Genomic DNA, 17801 nt, shown 5'->3' with positions numbered 1-17801 from the left:
TCCCCCAGTATTGGGGAGCCTGCAGTGGTGCTGCTGGACCATGGGGCTGGAGCATACACAATCTACTAGGCTGGACCCCACCCTAGGCTCTGCTGTGCGAGGGGAATGTGGAGCGTGTCTTTCTGCTTCTCAGTTGGGGACCATGTCAATGAGGGGGTTTGGGGTTTTTTGCTTCTCACTTGTGAGTGGCCCCTGACTGATTTTTTTTTTCTGAGAGTCAGTGGCCCCCCATCCCCCCCAAATTTTCCCCACCCCTGGTGTAGAGTCACAGTGAAGGCTCTGTATTGTGGTTAATTTAGGACTTACAGCCCCGCTGCTCTTTTTGTATAGATTGTTCTGGTTTGTAATGCTTCTTTAGGACTTGTGTACACTACACAAATAACTTCAGCTGTGTCTACACAGCAGTGTTATTTCAAAATAACTGACGTTAATCTGAGATAACATGTAGGCCACGTCTACTCAGCAAGCAGTTATTTTGACATAATGTCAAAATAATGTTGAGCTGGAGGATTTCTTACTCCAACTCCTGTAACCCTCATTTTACAAGGAGCAAGGGCAGTTGGAGGAAGAGTGCTCTAACTCGGATTTCCTGCTGTGTAGACAGCACCAAAAGCTGAAATAAGCTATTTCAACTTAAGCTACGCAGTTGATGTTGCTCAGGTTGCCTAGCTTATTTCAGCTTTAGCCCTGCTGTGTATAGATGTGCCCTAAGGGACCTGGTTACAATATTCTGTCCCTAAAATGGTGAAGTCTTTTAGTGTAAAATGAACTTACCTGTGTTCCCTTCCAGAGTGATAGCCTTGGCTGAGATGGGTGAATGTTGTAGGGACCTGGCTAAAATCCAATTCAGTCCCACCTAGGGTTCACTTAGACAAGTCACAGGGCCATCTGTGTTGTAGCTGGATCTGTTAACAGTTTAGTGCAAGTGTCTGATCAAAGTATTTACTGCTTTCTGGGACAATTTTAAGGGCTACTTAATATTGGGGTTACTCAGTCTTATCAAAATGATTTGTGGAAATGGTGACACTTGCTTAACTGGGAACATAACTGGACATCAGAATTCAGTGTAAAGTAGTGATTTTGTGGGTAGAAATAAAAATGCAAGTAAAACTTTAACCTCTAGAATGCTGACTTCATTTTAAAGTAGGTTTGTGATGCTTGCATGCTGTTATCTCCTGAATGGCTCCTGATGACTGTCCTTACTCTTAGGGATGGTTCCTTTGGGTCAGATGGATGCACACTTGTTAGGGTGTGAGATCATGCTTTAATGCTATTGGTGCTTTGCCAGTTCTCTGTTTTTTAAACTAGGATCTTTCACAATAACTAAAGCTACAGGAAACCTTCACCATTCACAGTGGATGGTGAGTACCGTGAGCTGCAGCTCCTAGTTGCCGCGGGGGTCAGGTGGCCACAGGGAACTCGTAGCGGGCCGGGACAGGGGACCCTGCGAATACATGGAACTGTGAATAGTGAGTCCATGCATTGTGAGGGTCTTCTGCACTCAAACTTAACAAGAGACCCTGGTGTTCAGTTACCTTTTTATTCTGAAACTCTTGGCATGTAGTTTGGTAGGTCTGACCCAATACGGCCGTTCTTATGATTTCAGAAGTGGTAGCATCTTCAACTCTTGCTGATGTCAGCAGCAAATTTTGAAAAGTGGGCTACAGATATGAAACACTTTCCCACTGCTAGCAGTCATTTATACTAGCAGGACGTAATCTTCCTTGTTTTTAGGCAGCCTGCACATGTGGGAATTGTGATATTAGAAGATGTGAGACTGGTATATAAATGAAAAGATATTAGCTAGCTAGTCTGGCACTAGAAATTATGAAAGATGACAAGCATCAACTTTGAAAACATAAGCAGGTTTTGTGTAAATCTCATTAATTTTCATGGTGACTTAGAAATATCGTGAAATGCATGTCTAGCCATTCCAAGTTTTTTACTTAGTAGTTTTGCTTTGAAATGCTCACCATGGCAACATCACTGCAACGGCACTCTTCCAAGTTCCAAATGAACTGGAAATCCTGACCTCTTTCTTTAACATACCAATCTATGTGGATCAGAATTTTTCATACACTGTTGAAACTAATCTGGTTTAATTTTGTAATGTAGCTGCTGAATGAAAGTTCTGTGTGTGTAGTGGCTGTGTGATCGTAGCAAAAGTGAATACCTTCTGACCTTAGGAATGGGCAAATGTACTTCAGAACAAGCTCATAGTCCTTTCTGTGTCTTTAAACACAAGTACATCTCTCGAGGAGTGTGGTTCATATCCACCTTCCTCAAATTCTTTCTTGTTGAGGGTCATTTACATAGTTCCATTTACCATTAGGATTCTATATAACCATACAGTTTGTAACTTGGAAACAGAAAACCGTAATAAAAATTGCTGTGATACCATCTGGAGGAGGCACACCATGTCAAGGGCTCATTGTGCTAGGCGCCTTTATAGAAAACTATATTTCTGTCTCAAAGAGCTTATAGTCTAAAAGAAAAGATGTAACCGGTGTCTGAGACAAATAAGCAAGTTGAGGTGTGACAAAGCGCACACATACTATTTGTTAATTTTTCTTAGCCAGTGAAGAGCAGCATGTGCAATTTGCCAACTGTCTCGCCTTTATCAATTTGCAGTTCATTATGCGTTAGAGGTGAACTTCGAGGTGTGGCTGATGAACTTCAAAGCCACTTCCATAGTCTCCTATATGGATTTTGACCAGACGCTTTTCTCACTTGCATGGGGCATTATAGGAGTCAAAGACTATTCTTGTGGGAGAAGAGGCGAATCTGGCAATTGCGGCTGGTCTTATTAATGGAGTGAAGAAAGAGCTGACTTTGCTATGAGATTAAAAGTCTGACACAGTGGAGCTAAACTAAATTTCCTTTGAAAGTAAGGAGTAGAAAAGTTTGTGTTTTGTGGTGGGAAAAGGCAGCCAGTAGATGGAGCAGTACAGGAATGAAACATTTCTAAGCCAGGAACATCAATTATCCATAATTTTGAAGGAGGGATGATTACATCAGTTAAGGCATGCGATGATCAGGGCTCGGCACCATAGATTAGTCCATTTGGGCAGAGGTGTACGTTTGGATTTAGAAATTCTGTGCTGGAAGAAGAATGGATGTGAGTCAAGAGAGGGCTGAGTCAAAGAGGAAGCAAAGATTAAGATCTTCATCAGTGATAAATGCTCTCCATTCTGAAGGGGAAGGAGGATTTCAGGAGCTCTGATTAGGCTATTAGGGCTTAGTTGATGGCTGGCCATGAGAAAATGTCAGACATGCTGAGATTTTAGTTTGGAATAAGGGAAGAGATCCAGAATAGAGGTAGATTAAGAACATAAGAACAGCCAGTCAGACCAATGGTTCATTTAGCCTAGTATCCTATGTCTGACAGCAACCCATGGCAAGTATTTCAGAGGGAATGAATAGGACACAGCAAATTTTCAGTGATCCATCCATTCCAAGCTTGTGGCAAACAGAGGTTAGAGACACTCAGCCCAGGGGGTTGTATCCCTAACTGTCTTGGCTAATAGCCATTGATGGACATACCCTCCAGGAATCTACCTAATTGTTTTTTGAACTCTGTTATAGTTTTGGCTTTCGCAACATCCCTTAGCAAGGAGTTCTGCAAGTTGACTCGGCGATGTGTCTGTATTAAACTGTCTATTAATTTCTCTGAGTGCCCCTCTAGTTCTTGTGCTATGTGAAGGAGTACATAACATTTTCTTCTTCACTTTCTTTCAGTCAAGATTTTATAGACCTCTATCATATCTCTTAGTTGTCTCTTTTTTCCAACTGAAAATTCCCACTCTTAAATCTCTCCTCATACTGTTTCATTCCTCTAATCACGCTTGTTTACCGTGTCTGTGCCTTTTTCAGTTCTCGTGTATCTAAGGCCCTACATGAATCACAGGATGATTGTCAAATAATTGTCTGAGTTTCTGACAAAACACGGAAAATTTTGGGATAGTAATAATGGACCTTTATTAATTGCGGTAACTTGGAAGAGCCAGAGAAAACCCATTTAAGAAAAATTGCTGGAAGAATATAGATACTTAAATTGTTATTCCTGCTAATTTTTTATAACCTTTTCTTTTGCTGCAGGGGAATAACTCTCTTTTATTAGTGGGTCTGACCGAGCCCCACCACAGTTAGCATGGGAGGAAGCAAGAGATGGCGGGGGGTGGGGGTGGGAAGCCAACTTGAAAGGAATTCTCACACCCCTTACTCCCCCCAAGCACCATTTCCGTGGCAGGCTCTTACTATATTGAAGTGTAGAGCTATAGCGGCAGTGGTCTTCTCCCCCCCCACCCACCCCATCAGCTAGTTGAGAAGTCTATAGAAATTCCATTGATTACTTGATTGGGTAATTAACGGATATTTAACATCCCTAATTTGTCCACATCTTTTCTGTAGTGGGGGGCCCAAAATTGGACACATTGCTCCAGATGTGGCCTCACCAGGGCCAAGTAGAAGGGAATAATCACTTTCCTCAGGCTGCTGGCAATGCTCGTACTAATGCAACCCAATATGCTGTTAGCCTTCTTGGCAACAAGGGCCCCCTGTTGACTTATATCCAACTTTCTCTTCCACTGTAATCCCCAGGTCCTTCTCTGGAGAACTGCCACTTAGCCAGTCTGTTTGAAGCCTGTAGCAGGACTCTGCACTTGTCCTTGTTGAATCTCCTCAAATTTTTTGGCTCAACGCTCCAATTTGTCTAGGTCTCTCTGGATCCTAACCCTGCCCTCCAGCATATCTCCCTCTAAGTTTAGTGTCATGCTCGAACTTGCAGAGGGTGCAATCCATCCCATCATCCAAATCATTAATGAAGATGTTGAACTAAATTGACCCCTGGGGCATTCCGCTTGATACTGGCTACCAACTAGTCATCAAGCCGTAGATCACTACCTTTTGAAACCGACCAATCTAGCCAGCTTTATATCCAGCTTGTCCATTTGTCCAGTCTATACTACTTTAACTTGCTGGCAAGAATACTGCAGGAGACTATCATAAAAAGTTTTGCTAAAGTGAAGGTATCCCACGTCCACCACTTTCCTTATATCCATAGAGCCATTTATCTCATCATAGAAAGCAATTAGGTTGGTCAATCATGATGTGTCTTTGGTGAATCCATGTTGACTGTTACTGATCACCTTCCTCTCCTTCAAGTGTTTCAAACTGGATTCCTTGAGGACATGGTTCGTGATTTTTCTGGAATTGAGGTGAAGCTGATTGGTCTGTAGTTCTCCAGATTCTCCTTCTTGCTTTATTAAAGATGAGCATTACATTTGCCTTTTCCCAATAATCTGGGACCTCTCCCCCAATCACCACAAGTTTTCAAAGATAACGGTCAGTGGTTTGCAATCACATCAGCTAATTCCTTCAGCACCTTGTGGTGCATTGCATCTGGCCCCATGGATTTGTGCATGTCCAGGTTTTCTAAAAAGTCCTTAACCTGTTCTTTCACCTCCTCCCCATACTGCGCCACCCAGTCCAGCAGTCTGGGAGCTGGCCTTGTCTGAAGACTGAGGCAAAAAAAGCATTGAGTTCTTCAGTTTTTTCCACATCATCTATCACTGTGTTGCCACTCTTGTTCAGTAAGTGTCCCACACTTTCTCTGACCACCTTGTTGTTGCTAAAATACCTGCAGAAACCCTTCTTGTTACCATTCACATCCCTTGCTAGCTGCAACTCCAATTGTGCTTTGGCCTTCCTGATGACACCTTTGTATACAAGAGCACAGTATTTTATTGATGTGTGTCTAATATCGGGGTTAGACTACTTTCACAGAAAGGTCATAATCTTGCTCAAGCAGGGAGCCTATCTTAACTTTTCCCACATTGGTAATTGGTCCACTTAAGAGCTTGTTAATTCCATAGTCTGATTTTTGGAGTCACTTGGCATAACGTGATTTCAGTTGATGACCACTTTGGCAGTTCATGGAGTAAAACATAAGAAATCCCTTTTTGGCCCTGCCTGAGCTGTATTTCTAGATTGCGACTCAGTAAGAGGTGGTGGGATATTTCATTAGTAGGAGGAATGCCCAACACTAGCACCACCATCACGTGGGGCGGGGAGAGGAGGAGGGGTAATCATAGTTTTTTTCCTAAATGGGCTATAAAGGCAGCTGCTGCCAAAAAAGAACTAACCCTGGTATGAGAAATGAGGGAAGCAATTGTCATCCTGAGTACCGTATATTCCGGCGTATAAGACTACTTTTTATGCTAAAAAACATCCCCCAAAAATCAGGGGTCGTCTTATACGCCGGGTATACAGGCAGTCCCCGACTTGCAGGTACCAATGGGGCTTTTCTCGCCCCGGAGGACACAGACTGCGGGACCTCGCGGTCCCGCCGCCCCTGTACTCCAGGGCGAGAGAAGCTGCTCCGCATCTCCCTGGTCTGCAGACCAGGAAGACGCAGAGCAAAGCCGCGGAGGGGCTCCGGCAGCAGGGCAGCCCAGGCACGCTGCGGCTGTCCCGCTGCCAGCGTCCTCAGAGGCTTTGCTCCCGGTGTCCCTGGTCTGCTGGAGACGGCCCCAGCAGACCAGAGGCACTGAGAGCAAAGCCGAAGCGGCGGCAGGGTGCCGCGCTTCTGAGGCTTTGCTCCTGGTGCCTCTGGTCTGCTGGGGACCGTCTCCAGCAGACCAGGGACACCAGGAGCAAAGCTGCGGAGGCGGAGGGGCGCTGGGGCGCTGCCGGTTGGACTCTTAAGGGGGGGTAGTCTTATACGGCTAATAAATTAGGGGGTCGTCTTATACGCCCAGTCGCCTTATACGCCGGAAAATACGGTACTAAGGATCTGAAAAAATCTTAACACGCTTTAATGTAGAGCTGAATTGTTAACAAATAATAGTTTGAAATGTGGAAGTAGTTTTGTAACTGTAATAAATTAAGAATAAATATATCTTGATTTACCAAATCTATCCTGTGTCACCATATATTATATCTTTGCATTAGATGACATGGCATTCGTTCTCATTTGGTCTGTTTTACATTAAAGCTGTTTTTAGCATTTTAACATCATGCTTGAGTGTTTAACACCACTATTTACTGTTACCACAAACACAGCACATTCATTAATGTAAATCCGCATCCAGCAAGATGTAAGATTATAAATTCCCTCAGATAGGGATTAGGGTTGTAAAATCCCAGTTAGGCAGTTAACCAGTTTACAAAATGTTTAACCAGTTAACTGCCTTGGCCAGGGGGTTACTTCAGCATGGTTGGGCTCACTGCATTGCACCCCCCTGCCCACAGATCAGTTGGCCCTGCCTTGCTGGAGCAACCCGCTGTGCGGTTGATCTGGCTGCCAGTCTGAACCTGCTGGTTACCCAGGTAAGCGTGCCAGTAAGGGCATTCTTACTAGGTAACCGGTTAACCCTTTAGTAGATCCCTATTAGGGATGTAAATTCTGGCTAAGTTTCTATTCTGTCTTCATCACCACAGTGTCTGACAGCTTTCTGGTAGAGCTTTATATGACATGACTAATGTGTCCATATGGTTTGTTTTTCTCTTGCCACAAAGGGAGAATTGTGTTGCAGCATAATATCTCTTTATTTGTTATACAGTAGATGCTTGTTTGCAGCAACACCTTGTAAGGGCAACTGCTGCTTGCAAGCAACATTTCCTGGGGAACGCTTTCCTTGCTGTGAATTATTGACACTCCCCATAACAGCAACAGCTGCTTTGGAGCAATATAGCAAAAGGGCACTGATGTGGCAACTAATGAGCGTCTACTGTAGGATTTTTATACTCTTCTTCTGTGTACACATTTCTGTGAGTTCAACCTACGAAAGGCAAGATCAAATAAGTGCACCATAAGAGTTTGAGTGGAAAGCACCTAGCAAGCTTTGGATGCTATAAATGGGTGTGTCCGACCTGGAGCAACCCCTTTTAGGCAAGTGTAGATCTGCTGAGGTAATCCTTAGGTTGCTTTTCTAGAGACTTTCTTCTTCAATATTACGCTGGTTTATTATCCTCCATTGTTGCAGTAAAAATAACCAGCTCCAGAAGCCACATTTCATCCCAACCAGGCTGGAATCATTCTTTACTTCTTTGGAATCATCTGTCTGCTCCAGCTCCCAGTTCTCCTCCAAGCTTGAGAGTTAGTTCAGTCCACTTTTCCCAACCTAAGAGCTGCCATAGATCCATCTAGCCCAGTATTCTCTCTCTGGTAGTGGCCAATGCCAGATGCTTCCAAGGGAATGAACGTGACAGGGACATTTTGAGTGGTCTATTTCCTACCCTCCAGCTTCTGGCAAGGGGGTGGGTTATGAAGACCAGGGCATGGGATTGCATGTCTGACCATTTTGGCTAATAGCCATTGATGGACCTATAGACCACGGACTTACCTAGTTCTTTTTTTAAACCAGGCTTATGCTTCTGACCTTTACAACATTCCCTAGCAAAGAGTTCCACAAGCTGCCTGCGGAACCTGTGAAAAGGTGTTTTCTTATGTGTGTTTTTAAACCTGCTGCTGATTAATTTATTTGGGTGACCCATAGTCCTTGTGTTATATGTGTGTGTGTGTGGGGGGGGGGGAGGGTTAGGGGAGGACGACGACTCTTCCCTGTTCACTTTCTCCACACCATTCATGATTCTATAGACCTCTGTTATGTCCCTCCCTCCGTTCCATTGGTTAACCGTTCACATCCCTAGTCCTCATATAAAAACACTTCCATACGAAGTGCATCTTTTCAGAGTCTGTTTTTTTAGATGAGGAGACCAAAACAACATGGATTATTTACCTCAGACTTCCTGCTTGTGTCTCCAAAACTTGAGAGAGTTCTTGTGCTTGGCCAGGCTAACCTGCTGGAGAGAAATCACCCTCATTTGTCAGCTAGATGTCTCTAACGTATCTCCCCTGCTCAATTTTTTCTTTGTTTAAATAAGGAAGTCCCAGGTGGAATTGGCAATCTCGTTGATTATTTCCAGAGACCCTGCATTGATAAAAAATTTCTATCTGCATCCATATCTGCAAAACTGAGTTGTGGATATCCACATGGATGTGGATACTTGTGGATATAAAGCGGATATGCATAAATTTGCAGGGCTCTAATTATTCCAGGCTTTCAGTCCCTGGTTGATCTTTAGAGGGCTAGTACGCTCCTTCACAGACCTTATATATAAGTAGAGATAGTGGCTATGTCCAGACAGCTTTCCTCTTCTGAAAGAGGAAATGCAAATGAGGAAATTCAAATTAAGCCCTGATTAGCATATTCTCCCACTTCATTTGCATATCCTCTTCCTATCCTTTTTTCGGATGAGGTTTTTTCGGGGAAGAAAAAAAGCAGTCTAGATCGGGTTTTGCGCAAAAATTCCCTTTTTCGAAAACTCTTCTTCCTCAAAAAATGAGGTTTACAGGGTTCTTTTGAAAAAGAGGGTTTTTGTGCGAAAAATCTTGTCTAGACTGCTTTTTTTTTTTTTTACAAAAACATCCTCTTCCGAAAAAAAGATCGGAAGAGGATATGCAAAGAAGCATGAGAATATGCTAATTAGCGCTTTATTTGAATTTCCTCTTTTGAAAGAGGAAAGCAGTCTAGATGTTGCCACTGGGTCATATACTCAGTTGTAAAATGATGCTGCTTCATTGAAGTCAATGAAGCTATTCTGATTATCTGACCCATTATATGCAGAGCTACAAATTGGAATTTATTGATTCAATTAAGTTATTAGCTTTGCTTCAAAATTATTGTAGCTTTTGAAAGAACATTTGGTATGTTTTCTTAAACAGGTTCAATCTGATTTCCCATAGACATGGGCGAGTCTGATAAAAGCATAACCATTATCTACAAGATTTCAGCTCTCTGTGAGGTTGGAATTAGGGAAAATGTCCTTCAATTTTGGGGTGGAATGACAAATTTGTAATTCCTTTTTATCACTACCTGAGGGGTGAACAGAAATAAACAATTGTTCATGGTTAGTTATCTCAGGAGAGGCATTACTTACATAAAAATAAGAATTCTGCCCTTTGAAAGATCTTAGAATCCTTTGGATAATAGCTTTACCAATTAGTGACTGAGAGAAACTATGCCACAAATATTTCAATGCCCTTTAGCGCTAACTGGCGTTTCATCAATTGGTCATATGATCCCTTTCCTGCTCTCTGTGACTGGAGACAGGGAGCGGCTGTTCCTCAGTTATGCCTAAAATGCAATTCTATAAGAGACCTAAAGTGTCACATATACCCAATTGCATAACCTGCTGTGACAACATTGACTTACGGGACTTTGAGCCCTGCACGTGGGAAAAAATGCTGAGCAGGGGCATGAAATGCAGAGTGGTGATCACGCTGCCTAGAGCGCCTCACATTTTTTCCTGCTGTAGATTGTCACATGGACACTTCTCTCCTCATTAACAATCCTATACATCTGTGGCAACTTGAGAAATCATTTACACAGAAATGAAATGCTGGGGAAAGTATGTGTGTTTTAGCTCTCTTTACTTTGAGAGACATTCTTTTCTAAAAGTGGTGATCACACTTTGTTTACTGTTTTGCATCTTCTTTCTTTATATTTGTTATGCTTGCTTCACCTGGAAACAAGAAGAGTCAGCACCATGTAGGGATATTAAGTGCATAATTTGCTAATCGTGTAGTTGCTAGAATTTTTATCAACTACACAATTAGTCGATAAGGGAAGACAAAGCGCTGAGTCCCAGCTCATGCCAGGTCCAGGACCTACCCCCGCTGCAGCTCTGCATTTAAAACGTAGTAGGAGCTGGGCGGGCAGGGACTAGATTTTAAATGCAGAGCTGCAGTGGGGGTAGGTCCCTGAGCCGGGGCTGAACTGGGCTGCCTGCCCACCTAGCTCCTACTACATTTAAATGCAGAGCCATAGCGGGGGTAGGTTTCCCCCACTGCGCCTCTGCATTTAAATGTGTATAGTTGATAGTATTAAGTAATAAGCTTTTGCTTATTTGTTAATTGGTTAGTGGACTATACTCTTACATCCTTATCACTATGTGGCCAAAAAGCTCTCTCTGGACCGCTAGTTATCAGCCACAGTTTGGGAGCCTCTGGCCTAGAACAAAAAAGCTTTAATGCTTAATTTTTTTCGCAATGGAAGAATTTGGTCTTTTGGGGCCGCTAAGTGCAAAGGGGCACAATATGACAGATTATTTGAATTATATTGAAGATTATCATTCAGTGCAGTTTTTACAGCAAGAAATTCTTGCAAATGTATCTTTACCTGAGAAAATGGGTGAAATCCTAGTTCCATTGGAGGCAGCAGCAAAAGTCCCATTTATTTCAGTCGGGCCAAGATATAATCCAGGACCTTAATTTAGTCTCTGTACTTTATTAATTCATAACTGCAATACAGGCAGTCCCCGGGTTACGTACAAGATAGGGACTGTAGGTTTGTTCTTAAGTTGAATCTGTATGTAAGTCGGAACTGGTGTCCAGATTCAGCCGCTGCTGAAACTGACCGCCAGTTCCGACTTACATACAGAATCAACTTAAGAACCCCAAGCGTCCCCAAGTCAGCTTCTGCTGAAACTGATCAGCGGCTGATTCCAGGAAGCCCAGGGCAGAGCAACTCTGCCTCGGGCTTCCTGTAGTCAGCGCTGGTCAGTTTCAGCAGCAGGTGACTTGGGGATGCCTGGGGCAGAGCAGCTGGGGTGCTGCTGGGTTGCTCCAGTAGCGCCGCTCCTTGGCGCTACTGGACCAACCCAGCAGCACCCCAGCTGCTCTGCCCCAGACGTCCTGATGCAGCCGCTGCTGAAACTGACCAGCAGCGGCTGAATCAGGACATTTGGGGCAGAGCAGCTGGGGTGCTGTGGGGTTGGTCCAGTAGCGCCCAGAGCGGCGCTGCGGGACCAACCGGCAGCGCCCCAGCTGCTCTGCCACAGGCATCCGGAGAAAAGCCTAGTCTGCTGGGGGGGGGGGGGGGCGTACTAGCTGGGCCCTCCCCCCCCCCCCCCCCCAGCAGACCAGGAAGACACGGGCGGCGGACCAAGACGCACCGCGGTCCCGCCGCCCGGGTCCTCCGCGGCTTTGCTTCCTGTCTCCCTGGTCTGCTGGAGACCAGCAGACCAGGGAGACGGGGAGCAAAGCCTCTGAGGACGCTGGCAGAGGGACAGCCGCGGCGCGTCTGGGCTTCCCCGCTGCCGGCTTCCCCCGAGGCTTTGCACCTTGATCCCCAGTGCCTAACACCCTTTGACTCCCACCCTTGTGCCTGTTCCCTTTGACCTTTTAACCTCTGACCTGTAGAGTCCATGCCAACACCCTCTTGCCCCGTGACCCCACCATGCCCTCACGCAACACCCCTTTGCCCTTTAACTCCATGCCACACCCATCTTACTTGGGTAGAAGGAGGATGGGAGCCGCCGCCTCAGCCCCCGCACTGCCATCAGGCAAAATCAGCGGTTGGGAACCGCTGGTCTAGCAGACAATGGTGCACCAAGATCCAGGCACTAGAAGCTCAAGCCAGACAAATTCAGACTTGAAATGAAGTGCAAGTTTTTAGTAGGATAACTAACCATTGATTGTGGCAGGTTCTCCATCTCTAGAGCTGTCAATCAAGGTTCCATGTTTTCCCAACAAAGATATTCTAGTTGAGAAAGGAAGTAATTTGGTGAAATCCTGTGATGCGTGTTTTGTAGGAGGTCAGTTTAGATGACAGTGGTTCCTTCTATCTTTATGAATGACTTGAACAATGGTAATCTAGCCTTTTAATAGAGGCTACTGTACAACTTGCTTCCTAAAGTATTATGGCTAGTGTTCGGGGCTGGGTTTAGTAATTTAATGTCTGTTTTATTTTGTGTTGTCATTGAGGGGTACATCAAGCAAGAGGATTCTAGGCCACAGAAATGGAAAACAGCAAATTAAAATTTAGTAAAATTTTCCAGTGAATTAGCTTGTACAAAGCCATGGACTAAAATTTGGACTTGTCAGCCCTGATAAAAGATCAAAGTATCTGTGACATCAAAATAGTTATTTATAATCCTGGGTTCCTTTTTAACTGTGATATCATTTATTTTACAGATAAACAATTTGTGGAAATTAAGGAGACACAAAGGGAGCATCTACTTTCAAGGTATGGAATCCTCTCTCATTAAAGATACATTTACATATTCGACATCCACAGAGTTTGGAAGCAGAATCATTGGTGTATGCATACTCAAACTTCAGCTGGAAAAAGTGGCCATCATATTGTGTTTGGAGACTGCTTAGGTTCCTGGGCAGGAATTTAGAAGCAAAGTTTGGCAGGCAGGTCCAGCTGCTTCAGCTGATTGGGGATGAAATGGTAGAATCTGTAAATCCTAATGCTTGGCATTGTGTGTTGGACCTTCCCATGGGTGTGTCTGCAGGATGAATATGCACTGAAAGCATGAATGTAACAATGTGAAATCCTTCCCTCTTCCATGCAAGATCTTAATTTTCCCTTGTTTTGGTCAGGTTCTCAGACTTTGAAGCTTTTTTTATTGCTTGACACCTGCATCTGCTTGGTTTTAGATAATGGAGTCTAAATGTGGCCCAAATGATGTAATTTTGGGCAGGCTGAATCTCTCCCCTTTCTTGTTTCTTCTACCAGTTTTTTTTCCTGCTTTACCTCAAGCCTGTCCAGTCTCCATTATCTGTTTGTTCTGCTGATGCAGAGTGTGTGACACCCACTTGGTCATGATTCCTTCTTTTGCAGAGTAAAAGGCAAGTCTGACCAAGCTTGGTAGTGTGTTTGGAAGAAGTAATTAACAAAAGTGAATCTCATTGCTACCTTAGGCTCAAATGCCATGCTTGCTGTTCTTGAATAACATAAGGTGCTTTGTAGCCAGATTGCTTTATTGTGGTGCTCGTAGCCCAAGGATGATTAAGGTGGTGAGCATAGCTGTTTCACGAGCCCCTTTGCCTTTCCAATAATTAAGAATAAATTGGAAGTCTGTAACCATTGACTCCTGTTTTCCCTGAGAAGCACATAGGCTGTAATGTAGGAGTATACCTGTGACAATCGCTAACTGAACTGCTAAGTACCTTCATTTTGTAAAATGTTGCCTATTTTTTTTCAACTTCTGCTGTTTCTCACTTGCAGGTATTTGGTTAATACAGTATGTTTCTTCCTGTCTTCACCCACAAAGCATTACAGAGAAACCAAACAAACCCATGATGCACACAATTAGTATAAGAGGTTGCCATCGAAGTCCACACTTACCTGCTGTTATCACCCAGTGATTACTGAGGTATCTCAGACTATAGAATTAGAAGAGGAAATAATTTCATGTGGTACTAAGTGGTAGATGTTGGATTTTTAATGGCAAACCACTGTACTTGGAATGACTTGTTAAAACTGGAAATTCATTTACCTCAGCTGTATCTTAAGTTGTTTCCACTTCTGTAAGTGTGGCACAAGTTTTATCTTGAATACCTCTTGTCATGGGTCGAGACCTGTGGGATGCCAGCTGAGGTGCTGAGATCCTATTCTGCCAGTCTGGGCCCCCTTTGAATTGTATCTTGCTAAATCAGGCTCTCCAGCCTCCTCTAGAAAAGCTCACAGGTAGGGTCACCACAGCTGCAGAAGTACACTGACAGCTCTGTGAAAACTAAGGGATTTACTCCAGCATTTACTGTCCTTCCCCGCGCACCTGGGGTACCAACTCAAAGTTGTATGAAATTTGCCTCCTTCCTCAATGTGAAGGAAGATATACACAGCCTCTCGCCCCCTCCCAGTTAGAAATTACAGAAACTGGGTTATATTATAAACCAGAAATAGGTTTATTTACTATGAAAATGTGTATTTAAATAGTTAAAGAATAGCACACAGAACAAAGTAGATTATTAAAAAAATATAAAGAACACAATCTGAGACACGCTAAAGAAAGTAGTTACATGTGAGTTCTTGCCCTAAACATGGTTCTAATCATCTTCTTCACAGGCCAGGCACCCTTGCAACCTGGCCCAATTCCTTCCTCCAGTTCAGTTTCAGTTGTTTCCAGCAGCCATCTTGGAGGAGTAGTCAGGAAGAATTCTGTTAGGAATCATAATCTAAAGCGTGTGGAATGCCATATCACACCTGTTTCTGGAAGGCTTTTAACTAGCTACTAGAGCAGAGCAGTTTCCTGTAAGCTGAGCACTTGGGCAGATACCCAGGAGACATTCAGATGCTGTCCAGCTGATTAGCAGAGTGCCCACTGCCTCCCACAGCCAGCAGCATGTGTTTCATTAGTGGTGCATCTCTGCACGTGCCTTGGTGCATGTAGCCAACAGGGGTGGCCACTCACTGACCCTGAGAGGGAAGAACCCCTCTCTAAGCCTGGCTGGGCTGAGCCCAGTCTTTCCCCTTTAACTCCCTGCAAGTCAAGAGGCGGGCGAGTAGTATAAAAGCCCAGCCCAGGAGCTCAGTAAAGCCCCAGCTGCCAGAGGAAGCAGAGGCCTGCCCTGAGCTCCCAAGCAGAGGCCATTGCTGACGCTGAGGATCGTCCTGAACCGCTGGGCCCCCCCGCTGAGGAGATCCTTTTTACCTTGGTAGAGGGTAGACTATGACGATCCCAAGAACCTGCAGCCATTAAGGAGCCAGGAAGATGTCGGAGGGCGGGGGGAGAGCTAGGAAGTGGCCCGGGGCAGCTGACAACAGTCAGGCTGACCTCATCATCGTATATGGTGTAAGTGTTTTGTGGGTCGAATCTCTGTTGTCCATAGTGGCAGCCAGGGCTGCCATTGCTAGGGCTCTGGGCTGGGATGCAGTGGAGTAGGGAGGGCTTGTCCCCCCTGCCACCCCACATACTGGATGGCAGTCTCCCCTTCTCTCTTGCCAGTGGTCAGCTGTTTGTTTACCTGTCCCACCCTGCACTGGGGCCTGGGGCCTACTGAATCTGTGGACTGTTTGTGCTTTGCTGCCCCGCCCTGAACCAGGGCCCAAGGCCTTACTAACTGTGGGACTGTGTACTTTGCTGTCCCAATCTGAACCAGGGCCTGGGCCTTTGGAACTGGGGAACTGCTATTTGTTGGTCTTTGCTTCCTGTGACTCCCCTTGGTTGCAAAGGACGAAATGGAGCCAATGGGAGTCGCAAGGCTCCGTGGCCATGATGCCAGTAAATAAACAAACCGGGGTGGCCAGTTAAGGTGTTTCTGAAAGTGATTTCACAGAACACTTTCAGAAACACTGCTTTAGAGGATAGGATTTTAATTCAAAATGATCTGGACAAACGGGAGAAATGGCCTGAAGTAAATAGGATAAAATTCAATAAGGACGAATGCAAAGTGCTCCACTTAGGTAGGAACGATCAGTATCATACACACAGAATGGGAAGTGACTGTCTATTAAGGAATACTGTAGAAAGGGATCTAGGGATCATAGTGGAGCACAAGCTAAATATTATTCAGCTGTGTGACATTGTTACAAAAAATCAATCAACCTTCTTGGATGTATTAACAGGAGTGTTGTAAGACACAAGAAGTAATTACTCCGATCTCCAGCTGAGTCCTAATCAGCACAGAGTAGTACAGTGTCCAGGTCTGAGTGCCACATTTCAGGAAGGATTTGGAAAAATTGAAGAAGGTCCAAAGAAGAGCAACAAAAAATGATTAAAGATCTAGAAATTATGACTTAAGAACTGGGGTTATTTAGTCTGGAAAAGAGAAGACTGAGGGGAGATATAGCTGCTTTCAAGCACCTAAAAGGGTGTTACATGGAGGAGGGAGAATAATTATTCTTGTCTTACCAGACAAGAAGCAATGGGCTTAAATTGCAGCAAGGGAGGTTTAGGTTGGACTTCAGGGTGAACTCGCTAGCAGTCAGGGTGGTTATACACTGGAATAAATTGCCTAGAGAGGTTGTGGAATCTCCATCATTGGAGATTTTTAAGAGCAGGTTAGACACCTGTCAGGGATGATCCAGATGGTGCTTGTTCCTGCCATGAGTGCAGGGGACTTGAACACTTGATGACCTCTCAAGGTCCCTTCCAATTCTAAAATCTTATGATTCTGTGGTATTTAGTACCAGGTGACAGGACTGATGTCTCGGCATAGCTGTGGTAGCCATTACCACAGCATGACTCTAGTGTCTGCAGGAAGACTAAACTAAATCAGAGTCTGTTGTTTTGGCTTAATAGGTCTTTAGCCCTGTCTGGCTTTTTCATTGTTGTACCTGTAGGGCTACTTGTGGGTGACATTCACATTCAGTAAATCATAATTTTTTCCAGTGATATCTTATGAGTCATCTTGCATAAATACATTCATGTAACAGCTTAAATAAACATGTATAGATACTGTATATCTTCCTGGCTAGCAAAAAGAAATCCCAAAATTAGTGTGTAAAGACTATGTTTTAATGGTTACCAGTGCGAATCAATTTTTCTTTAGGAAAATAACTAAGTAGTACAAATACAAAACAAGTTTAAAATTATTTTTTTAAAAATTCAAGGTTTACTGCTTAGTGATTTAAATCATGACTAAAATCTGTGATTTTAAATTTTTTCATTTGAATCAATCTGCCTTGAACACAGCCAGTTGATTTGCTTGGCAGAGAGCCATAATACACAGGGTTAAGACTACCTTAAGCTGCTTTTCTTCTTTAAAAGCTCTTTGATTAATACCTTGGCTTATCATGCTTGGGAAGGGGCTGGAAGGTGGTCATGACTTGTGAATTCAGTTCATGCTTCTCACTCAGTGTTTCTGGCTCTGGATGTTAAAGGGAGAGTGGGAGGAGGGGTCTTGTCTTTCTGTAGCAGGGTTTTAGGAATATAAGCAACTCAGAGGAGAGGACGCAGGAGTCTTGACACCCCTCCCTCTTCCCCGGACTGCAGCTTTTCCCATTTGAACTTCTGCTTAGCAATGACTGAAGCAATTCTGTTCATATAAGGGCATTTTTCTTGGC

General features: G+C 44.1%; 1 protein-coding gene across 12 annotated transcripts in view; it reads left to right on the top strand.

Annotated features, from left to right (window-relative positions):
* Positions 1-17801, top strand: part of MAP4 (microtubule associated protein 4) — a 250361-nt gene that overhangs the window by 38119 nt on the left and 194441 nt on the right. For 10 of the 12 annotated variants that reach the window (XM_075923035.2, XM_075923033.2, XM_075923037.2 and 7 more), the window contains exon 2: positions 12980-13031. The gene's annotated coding sequence lies outside the window, so the exon portion shown is untranslated. Of the gene's footprint in view, positions 1-8366; positions 8439-12979; positions 13032-17801 lie in introns of all 12 variants that reach the window. The other 2 variants (XM_075923029.2, XM_075923027.2) reach the window with 1 other exon arrangement.

The sequence above is a fragment of the Pelodiscus sinensis genome, chromosome 2 (assembly GCF_052426305.1).
Source record: "Pelodiscus sinensis isolate ZL-2025 chromosome 2, ASM5242630v1, whole genome shotgun sequence".
In the NCBI taxonomy this organism is placed as follows: domain Eukaryota; kingdom Metazoa; phylum Chordata; order Testudines; family Trionychidae; genus Pelodiscus; species Pelodiscus sinensis.
Note: the sequence above shows the minus strand (reverse complement) of the source record. Positions and strands in the feature narration are given on the sequence as shown.